Consider the following 11891-nt stretch of genomic DNA (forward strand, 5'->3'; position numbering starts at 1 on the left):
GATGAGGTATGGAATGTAATTTTCAACACCTCTATAGACTGTAGTTTTCTCTCCTTCAGGAAATGTTACTCTGGATGCTACATTCTTCTCTTAAATGAGAATTTGACTTGAAGGGCTGAAAAGACAGATCAGTACTCCGTCTTAAGACTCTTCCTCATTTCATGTAGAAAAATACTCACCTATGTTGCCCCATCCCTATTTTGATAAGTTGGAAGCTCCCTGATACAAGCTTCATGGTGCCCTTTGAACTTGGTAATTCTGCCAGAAACAAATGCCCTTTCTGTTCCAAAATAAATATTACATGGGATTACATCCCCTAATCTATCTGGCAGCATCTACCTTCAAATCTGGAAGATCCCATAAGCCACACCTAATGCCGCATACACACGATCGAAAATTCCGACAAGAAAACCGTGGATTTCTTTCAGACTGAGTTTCGGCTCAATCTTCTGTTGCATACACACGGTCACATACAATTCCCCCCGCTCTGTCTCTCCTCAACGCAATCGCGGGCCGCGAAAAACATGGTAGTTACAGGGATGTGAAAAACCATATTACATCTAAATGAGTGCCTACATGGCTTAAAGAAAATGTAAACTCAACATTTCATATTCCTGATATGTGCCTGCTGTACCATGTACTTATAGGAAAAAGTATCCTGTTCTCTTTGTATTGCTTCCTTTGTGTGAAATACCTGGTCATCCCTTTAGTCCTGCGTTCCTATCAATAACTGACCACACTAGGCATGAGAGCACATTGTGGTCAGTTTTCTAGCTGTACTGGGAACCAAGGGCGGATCCAGAGTCTAGTCTCGGGAGGGGCACTGCCAGAAAATAAGGTGTTGCTTACAGAAATCAATTAGGTGTCCGGTGTGTCCGCTGCAATGTTGCAGTACAGCTAAAAATCAATGATCGCCGCCATTACTAGTAAAAAATATTTAAATATAAATGCCATAAATCTATCCCATAGTTTGTAGACGATTGTCAGGGACTGCAGACATGGTACAAGAGATGGTCAGAGACTGCAGACGTGGTACAAGGGATGGTCAGAGACTGCAGACATGGTACAAGAGATGGTCAGAGACTGTAGACATGGTACAAGAGATGGTCAGAGACTGCAGACATGGTACAAGACATTTTATGAAATTTAGTGGAAAAGAAATTGTCAAATGTCTAAAGCACCTCACCCCAATTAGATAATAGAAAAAACGAAAGGGAAAGGGGGTACCAAAGGAACCCAGGGGCTATTAAGTGGTGCAAATATAGATTAAAGAATCAACGATTGAGTAAAAAATAGAAAAACATTTTTTTATGACAATTTTATGACATCAATTACGATCAATAGATCAGATCTCCATTGGATGAAGTTTGGAGAATCGAAATGCAGCATTGATTTAACCTTTTAGCTCTACATGTTTCACTCATTACGAGCTTCCTCAGGAGCGTTTTAAAGACAATGCTGAATATTAAAAAGAAATAAACATAATTAATTGACTGTAAAAAGATTTTTACATAGCAATAAATAGATGCAGAGTGCAAAACATTTATCAGAGAGATATATTAGGGGAAATTTTTACATCAGTTCAAGCAGAAGGTGCAAGTTCAACAATTTAGGCTACACAAACAATAGGCGCTCCGATATATACTTACCCAGAAAATAAATTAGGTTAGCAAAAAACAATTAAAATAACCAAACATGAAAGGACAGCCCCCGCCATGAGGAAGGAGTCAACACCCCAAAGGTAGGAACCATAAGATTTCAGCAGGACCACCGTTGGTATAAAGCAACCTAATAAAAATGTAAAGAAAATGATGTAGAAATATATATATGTATACATCCTAAGATACCACACATATATATTTCTCTTATTGGATACAAATGCATAATTACCTGTATTGTACAAGCAATAGCTTTTGTATATAAATTCAGTCCCACTTTTGTATATGAATGCAGTCCCACTTTTGTATATAAATTCAGTCTCACTTTTGTAAATAAATTCAGTCCCACTTTTGTAAATAAATTCAGTCCCACTTTTGTATATTAATGCAGTCCCACTTTGTATATTAATGCAGTCCCACTTTTGTATATTAATGCAGTCCCACTTTTGTATATAAATGCAGTCCCACTTTTGTATATAAATGCAGCCCCACTTTTGTAAATAAATTCAGTCCCACTTTTGTAAATAAATTCAGTCCCACTTTTGTATATTAATGCAGTCCCACTTTGTATATTAATGCAGTCCCACTTTTGTATATTAATGCAGTCCCACTTTTGTATATAAATGCAGTCCCACTTTTGTATATAAATGCAGCCCCACTTTTGTATATAAATGCAGTCCCACTTTTGTATATAAATGCAGCCCCACTTTTGTATATAAATGCAGCCCCACTTTTGTATATAAATGCAGCCCCACCTTTGTATATGAATGCAGCCCCACTTTTGTATATTAATGCAGTCCCACTTTTGTATATAAATGCAGCCCCACTTTTGTATATGAATGCAGCCCCACTTGTGTATATGAATGCAGTCCCACTTTTGTCTACGAATGCAGTCCCACTTTTGTCTATGAATGCAGTCCCACTTTTGTCTATGAATGCAGTCCCACTTTGTATAATAATGCAGCCCCACTTTGTATATTAATGCAGCCCCACTTTGTATATTAATGCAGCCCCACTTTGTATATTAATGCAGCCCCACTTTGTATATGAATGCAGCCCCACTTTGTATATGAATGAGCCCCACTTTGTATATGCATGCAGCCCCACTTTGTATATGCATGCAGCCCCACTTTGTATATTAATGCAGGCCCACTTTTGTATATGAATGAAGCCTCACTGTGCATGGCACTCACCATGGCATTGCCTCAATCACACACAGCAGGTATCTCCTCTCCCGACGTGTGTCATGGAACAAACAGGATCTGTAGGTCTGTGTTCGGCAGGGCAGTGTGCTCTAGCAAGGTCCCCCCTAGACAGGCTTGTGTGATAGACAAAACACTGATTGAATCAGTGTTCCATCTCCATCTATTATCACATGAGCAGGTCTAGCACAGGCAGCACAGCCGAACACAGACCCAGCTCTCACACACAGCGAGAGATGCCCGGTGTCATACACGCAGGAGAGAGGGGGAGCGCTGCAGTCAGCTACAGCTCAAAGCAGCCTCAGGACAGGCAGCCTACCGGGCTGCGCCAGATCGGCCCTGGTGATGACAGAGAGAGAGTGAGAGACTTGGCAGCGGCAGGCACTGCAAAATTTAAATTTTTTTTGTTTTTTTATAGCCAATGTGACATGATTGTCTCGGGGGGGGGGGGCAATTTCCCTGTTGCCCCCCCCCCTGAATCCGCCGTTGCTGGGAACTCTGTGTGCTCTAATCCAATGATCAGCCATTGGCTCCCGCTGCTGTCAATCAAAAGCTTTGAAACGGAAGCGGTGGGTGGGGTTCGAGTCCCATTGTCTGTGTCAGTGAACGCAGCAGCCGGACTTTGGACTGAGCCCGCAAGGGTGCCCCCATAGTAAGCTGCTTTCCATGCACCTGAAGAGGAGGAGCCTGGAGCGCTGGCGGGGGACCCCAGAAGGAGAGGATCTGGGCTGCTCTGTGTACAATTATTGCACAGAGCAGGTAAGTATAGACATGTTTGTTATTTAAAAATAAATATATATATATATATATGTATATGTTTCATATATATATATATATATATATATATATATACATACAGAGCTTTTTTTCTCAGAAAATAGGTGCAGGAACTCAACCACGACCCGTTCAGATTTCACAAACAGTAGAAGGGTGTTAAAGGGGCATTAAACGTCAGGATTGCATTACAAACAGAGTGCACAGTTCAGGGGGGTTACACACAGAGTGCAGAGCTGTCACTTGTAAACACAGAAACCAGACTTCTGTGTTTACAAGTGATTGTGGTGAGCAGGCACCAAAGGGTCTGAGCCAAAGGTGGTGGAACTGAGTTCCCCCAAGTTCCCCCTGAAAAAAAGCCCTGTATATATATATATATATATATGTTTCATACATACATACAGTTGGTCTCAAAAATGTGAATACCCCGGCAGAAATTGTGACATTTTGGCACTTAAATTGAAAATATGACTAATCATACCAAAACCTGTCTTTTATTCAAGGCTAGTGATCACATGAAGCCATTTATTATCACATAGTTTTTTGGCTCCTTTTAACCACTTGCCGCCCTATTACAAAATGACGTCGGCAAAGTGGTTTCAATATCCTGAATGGACTATTGAGCCGCTGCGCGCCCCCGGGGGCACGCATCGCGGCGATCGTTGTTGCAGGGTGTGAGTCTGACACCCCGCAACACCGATCTAGGTAAAGAGTCTCTGACGGAGACGCTTTACCACGTGATCAGCCGTGTCCAATCACGGCTGATCACGATGTAAACAAGAAGAGCCGGTTATCGGCTTTTCCTCACTCGCGTCTGTCAGACGCGAGTAGAGGAGAGCCGATCGGCTGCTCCTCTGACGGGGGGTTTGTGCTCATCGATTTTCAGCACAGCCCTCCCGAGGATGCCCACACTAGACCACCAGGGATGCCACTAGATCACCAGTGATGCCACCAGACCACCAGGGATGCCCACCACCAGGTATGCCACCCTAGACCACCAGGGATGCCAATCAGTGCCCAAAATAGATGCCAATCAGTGCCAACAAGGGATGCCAATCAGTGCCCACAATGGGCATTGTTGTTTGGCACTGATTGGCATCCACAAGTACAATACATTTGTGCCACCTATCAGTGCCCATCCGTGCCACCTATCAGTGCCCATCCATGCCGCCTATCAGTGCCCATCTGTGTCGCCTATCTGTGCCCATCCATGCCGCCTATCTGTGCCCATTCGTGCCACCTATCTGTGCCCATCTGTGCCGCCTATCTGTGCCCATCCGTGCCGCCTATCTGTGCCCATCCATGCCGCCTATCTGTGCCCATCCGTGCCACCTATCAGTGCCCATCCGTGCCGCCTATCAGTGCCCCATCACTGCTGCATACTAGTGCCCATCAATTCCACCTCATCAGTGCCACCTCATCGGTGCCCATCAGTGCTGCCTTATCAGTGCCCATCAGTGAAGGAGAAAACTTACTTATTTACAAAGTTTTGTAACGGAAACAAAAATAAAGCATTTGTTTTTCAAAATTTTCGGTCTTTTAATTTTTTTTTTAGCAGATTCAAAGTGCAACAGCGCTGAAAGCTGAAAATTGGTCTGGGCAGGAAGGTGTATAAGTGCCCTGTATGGAAGTGGTTAAAATCATAATGAGAGCTAGGTTATTTATCACTATAATAAAAAAGCAACATAGAAAAGGGAGGAAGAGGAGGCCAGCAGTGAGGCGTGAGAACAGCAAGAAGGAATAGAGGTAAGAAATAAAGAAAGAGCAGAATTATATATTATTAAAAATCATAATAACAGAAATCACCCAAATGGCCCTGATGAAAAGTATACATACCCTGAAATGTTTGGCCTTGGTACAGACACAGAAGGTGGCACACACAGGTTAAAATGGAAATTAAAAGGTTAATTTCCCACATTTGTGGCTTTTTAAATCACAATTATTGTCTGTGTATAGTCAATGCGTTTGTTAGCTCTCACAACTAAGCACTAATTGACTAATTCAGTGGTTCTCAACCTGGGGGTCAAATGATGATTTGCCAGGGGTCATCAAATCCTGGGCTGTTCCTGAAGCCCGCACCACTCTCCCAGCCTTCTTGTGGCTGCTCAGCAGGGCTATCTCTGGAGCCGGTGGCCACCCAGCTGGGCTGTTCCTGGAGCACACGGCCGCCCACTCAGCCTCTTCGCAGCCGCCCATTAAGTTTACCGCATGGGTTGGGGGGCAGAGACTAGAGGTCCGCTGACTTGTGAGGTAGGAGGGGCTGGAGGAATCTTCTGATTTCAGCATAGGTGTCACTCCTACGAGACACCACAAAGTCGGAGACACACTGGGTAACACTACCTGTGATTATAGTTGCCATTAAAAGTCCCCACTACAGTTCTCAGATCAGCGGATGACCTTGATCAAGAGCACCTAAGTTGGCTGATCAGAACTCCCCCAGCATTGCCACTCATCCCATTCCCCCTCCACCAAGGAGTAAGAGAAGGAATTAAAATAGAGAATACATGGAAGGGAGAGGAAAAGAGGGGGGGAGAAAGAAAAAGGGAGAGAAAGAATAAGAGAAAAAACAAGAAAGACGGCTAGAGAGAGGGATGGGGGAAAAAAACAAGAAATTAGGATAGCGAGAGATAAAAGGGAAAAAGAGGAGAACAAAGAGAAAGAGTGATACATCCTAAAATGTACCATATGAGGGTTTTAATATTGTACGAGTGGAGGGGACTCAGGGAGCGCTATATTTCCGTGGGTTAGGGGCGCAAATTACTTGTCTTGCCTTGGGTACTGACAACCCACGCTACAAAAATAATTTTACTGTTAGGGGTCCCCACAACTTGGGAAATTTTATCAAGGGGGTCACGGCACTAAAAGGTTGAGAACCACTGGACTAATTGAATTTCCGACCAAAACGTTTGATGGGAGCTTGTTGTCGGAAATTCCAACCGTGTGTAGGCTCTGTCGGAATTTACAACAACAAAAATTTGAGAGCTGGTTCTCAAATTTTCCGTCGGAAAAAAATCCACAATTTTGTTGTTGGAATGTCCGATTGTGTGTATGCGGCTTTAAGGCGTCAGCATTCCAAGACATTTTGGACAACTCTGTGGGAACAGTTTGGGGACGGCTCCTTCCGGTTCCACAATGACTGCCCACCAGTACACAAAGCAAGGTCCATAAAGACATGGATGAGCGAGTTTGGGGTGAAGGAACTTGACTCTCTTGACCTCAACCTGATAGAACACCCTTGGGATGAATTAGAGCGGAGACTGTGAGCCAGGCCTTCTTGTCCAAAATCAGTGCCTGACCACACAAATGTGCTTCTGGAAGAATAGTCAAACATTTCAATAGACACACTCCTAAACCTTGTGGACAGTCTTCCCAGAAGAGTTGTTATAGCTGCAAAAAGTGGACCAACTCAATATTAAACCCTACGGCCTAAGACTGGGATGCCATTAAAGTTCATGTGTGTGTAAGGGCAGGTGTCAATACTTTTGACAATATAGTGTATGTACAACAAACCTTCCTATACATGGATCGAAATTGGACCAGTCCTTCCTGGTCCCTCCGAACTTCAATCCATGTATGGCTGGCTTAAGGGGGCATGGTTATGGACAGTAAAAATACAGCTCGGCTGTGTGTATTTATGACCCTATTCCCCAGTTGCAAATGTAAATTAAGCCTATAAGCAACTAGGAAGATACCTAGTAGCCTAATCCCTGTAATACAGCACTTGTTTCTTTTTCAAGTAAGTCAAGTATTTTTCACATGAACTAAGTGTGCTTTCAGGCACCTAGCACATGCCTGTGAGCCTGAGATTAAATTGTAATAAAATAGTTTGTCTACCGCCATCAAAAAAAATAAAAGATACACTTTAATGTAGAAGTACAGCCAAAGCTTGTTTGGCTGTACTGCTCCTATGGGTCACAGAAGTGCAGTTGTTTTGTACTCCTGTGACCCATTTTCAATAGAGAGAGGGCTGAAGTCCTCCCTCTGCTGACGTCACAGAGTTGGTCCAGACTCCGTGTCATCAGGACCATAGAGGCGGAATCCGCCCACATGCTTGGACCAGTGCCTGGCTCAGCCTCTCAGCGAGCCACTGGTAGCCTGAGCCAGCCACTCCCGCCCCTTTCACAGCCCAGCTCCCCAGTGAGCGAGGTGGGGGCAGAGCAGAGAGCTGTGACTGACAGTCAGCAGATCTCTTTTCACGGAGCTGTGAGAACCGATCAATCAGCAGTGTTTGATTGCTCGGTTCTCAGTGTTAGAGAAATGGGGGACAGATGCAGCATTGCACTGATGCTGCATTCACCTAAGTATATATGAATAAGTATAAATTCATAAAAATGTAATAAAATAACCAATACTTCTCATTTAAGGCTGATGTAGATGTATTGTTCTGTATTTCAGAGAATACAATACAGTAATGGCTTGTATTTGCTTACATTGTCTTAGTTTTATATAGTCAAAGTCCATCCTGCTTAGTTTACTGCCTGACATTAGGTGTGTCTTTCAGGATAAATACTGTATGTTTGGTTTCAAAGTTCTCTTGGCTTCCCACTGGAGATAAGAAAATAGAATTGATTTGGTAGTTAAAGTATATCTATAGCCAAAAGTTTATTTACTCCCAGTGGTGAACAGGAAGAGAAAATCTTGAACACACTGAACTTTCTAAAGAATATATAAAAGGTGAAGACAGCAGATATACATGTAAAATTATTTAGGGAGATTGGTTTCATCTCGGTGTATCATCTGAGGCTGTTCAGTTCACTGGGTATATGTGAGGGTTTACATCCACTTTAAGAGCTTTCCATTGATATGGCAGGGGAATGGAGTAATTGGCATGATCAGTTAATATAAATGATAGCTGTTGTAACAACTTGACAACATTCCTTATCATTTAGGAATTGTTAAGGTGCCATGTTCATTCTTCAGGCTAGGTTCACACTGCTGCGAATTCAAAATCGCGGTAAAATCGGCGGATGCGGCGTCGCACCAATTAGGACAGTGCCATTGCCTACAATTGCCGCCGATTTGAGATGCGATTTGACATGTGAAATCGTATCTCAAATCGTACCAAATTGTACCCAGTGTGAACCTGGGCTAAAGGAATATGTAGTACCATCAGTCGGAAAAAAAATGGGCAGTGATCCAACCATATCATTGCCTCAATATCACATCTCGGTTTCCATTCGAACAGATTGTGATTGATAAAGTAATAATCCAATCTGCTATAAGTCTGATGTACAGTAGAAAAGAAAGTATAATCTTTGGAGTGTGGATGGAGAATCCTCTATATGTCCACCAGATGCAGGTCAAATGGACATTTTTAAATGTCCTCAATTTGGAGTGAGGCTGGGTTCACACTGGTACGACACGACAGTCGTACGACTGTGGATCCAACTTTGCCTTGCGACTTGAAGTCCAACTTCAATGAATGAAGATCCGACTTTGATCTCGACAATGCAGGCACTTTGTGCTCTGATGATCTCGAACGACCATACTAGGCCCTTCAGTCTGGCATGGATTTTAAGGGGTAACCCCACACCAAAAAAAGGTGCATGGTCCCCAAAAATCCATACCAGACCCTTATCTGAGCGAACAGCCCGGCAGGTCAAGGAAGGGGGCGGGGACCAGCGAGTGCCCCCCCTCCAAGACCCTTATCCGTGAAAGCAGCCTGGTAGGTTAGGAAAGGGGATGGGGATGGGGATGAGCGAGTGCCCCCCTCCCAGACCCTTATACGAGCAAGCAGCCCGGCAGGTCAGGAAAGGTGGTGGGGACGAGCAAACCCCCCTCCTGAACTGTACTAGGCTACATGCCCTCAATATGGGGGTGTGGATGCTTTGGGGCAGGGGGGGCCCTGCCCCCCTGCCCCAAAGCACCTTATCCCCACGTTGATGAGGACAAGGGCCTCTTCCCGAAAACCCTGGCCATTGGGGGTCTGCAGGCTTATCGGAATCTGAAAAGGGAGTTACTGCTCCAGGTGAAATCAAGGGTGCCAGCAATGCACAAGACAACTAGTGGAACAGAAAATGTATGGACAGCCGCACTTCAAAAAAACCTTTGTGGTTGTCTTTATTTGAAAGGATAACTGAGCACTACAAATTACAGCAAAAAGTGAACAGCCAACGCGTTTCGCACGATTAAAGCGGTAGTTCACCCCCCCCGACACATTTTACCATCGAGACAGGCATTGTAGCGCGAGCTACAGTATGCCTGTCCCGATTTTTTTAACCCCGTACTCACCTTGTAGTCGTCCATCGTAGATTCCGGCTCCCGCGGGGAATGGGCGTGCCTATGGAGAGGGAGGATGATTGACGGCCGGCCCTGGCACGTCACTCTCCCCGAAGACAGCCGGAGTAGGTCTCGGCTCTTCACGGCGCCTGCGCACAGGCTATGCGCACGCGTCGTGAAGACCAAGCCTATTTCGGCTATTTCCGGAGAGGCGTGACGCGCCAGAGCCGGCCGTCAATCATCCTCCGTCTCCATAGGCACGCCCATTCCCCAGAATCTTCGATGGACGACTACAAGGTGAGTACGGGGGTAAAAAATTCGGGACAGGCATACTGTAGCTCGCGCTACAATGCCTGATTTTAAGGTAAAATAAAAAAAAAATATTTTTTTCCCGTCGATAGGGTGAACCCCTGCTTTAACTAGCGCTTAGTCATAGCTAACAAGGGGGCCCCCCAGATCCCGGCCCCCCACCCTATGGGACAGTGTTAATTTTGTCAACTAAAACATTTTAGTCAACTAAATGAATACTAAAATACGACTAAAACTAAAACAATTGAGAGGACTAAATTACACCCATTAGATTTTAGACAATTAAAATTCGTTTTAGTCAACTAAAATGCACTGGAGATTTAGTCAACTAAATGCAACTACAGTAAAACCTTGGATTGCGAGCATAATTCATTCCAGAAACATGCTTGTATTACAAAGCACTTGTTTATCAAAGCGCATTTTCCCATAAGAAATAATGGAAACTCAAATTATTTGTATCACAACCATTTATTTATAGGTCCTTCAGTTTATAGTCCATATAAAAATATTATAGCAATGTGATAGGTTGTGTAACCATAAAATGTCCATCCACAGGGGGATTAGAAGAAAAATCCAGCAGGCGCTACAGAGTATAAAAGAGAAGAGAGGCGCCTCTAAGTGTAGCAATATGTTGTTAAATGTTGTACCTTCATTAAATGTAACCATATTGCTACACTTAGAGGTAGGGATGAGCTTCCTGTTCGAGTCAAACCCATGTTCGACTCGAACATCAGCTGTTTGGCCGTTCGCCGAATTTCGAACATTATGGGCTGTTCGCGCCAAATTCGAGTGGCGCGTTACGGCCCATAATTCACTGTGGCATCGCAGTACATTGCTGGCTGATGATTGGCCAAGCATGCACTATGACCCGCGTGCTTTGGCCAATCACAGGGCGGAAAAAACGGAGAGCCATAATTGTCTCAGGGGGTTTAGTACACGCCCTACACTATATAAGGCCACCTGCGTGGCAGGCTTGTGTAGTGTGTTGCAGCGGTGGTTAGAGAGAGAGAGAGAGACAGTGTCATTTGTTTTGAGTTAGATAGAGCAGACAGGCAAGTCAATTAGCTTCAGTTACAGTGTGTAGAGGATATATATGCATCCCAGGTGTTGTATATATATTTATACACTGTATTCCGTTTGGCTAGATCCGTTCCTGTTATTCTCTTCATAATATACTGACAGGCAGGCGATTGTGCTAGCTGCAGTAGTTTCACTTAGTGTACGGTGTCCTTTGCACAGTGTGCACCTAAAGCTACCTGAATACAATTGCTGGTGTTCTCATACAAATACAGGCAAGGACCTCCAGTATTTTGTTTTAGTGTCCTTTGCACAGGACCAGACATTACATAAAGCCGCAAGCAGCTTGACTTTTCTTCCTATAGAAATGTAATTTTGTGCAGGGACAGGTCTAAACACGTGTCACTTCACAGGCATACTATAGAAAATTACGATATTTAAAAGGAATATTTCACAGTTTTTTTCTCACTTTAAGCATCATTAAAATCACTGCTCCCAAAAACACGGCCGTTTTTGCATTGATACATGTCCCTTGGGGCAGGACCCGGGTCCCCAGACCCTTTTTAGGACAATAACTTGCATTATTAACATTTAAAAATTAGCACGTTTGATTTCAAACATTCGAGTCCCATAGACTTTAATGGGGTTCTAAAGTTCGCGCAAACTTCCCCCGGTTCGCAGGTTCTGGTGCGAACCGGGGGAAGGGGTGTTC

This window comes from Rana temporaria, chromosome 2 (assembly GCF_905171775.1).
Source record: "Rana temporaria chromosome 2, aRanTem1.1, whole genome shotgun sequence".
Classification (NCBI taxonomy): domain Eukaryota; kingdom Metazoa; phylum Chordata; class Amphibia; order Anura; family Ranidae; genus Rana; species Rana temporaria.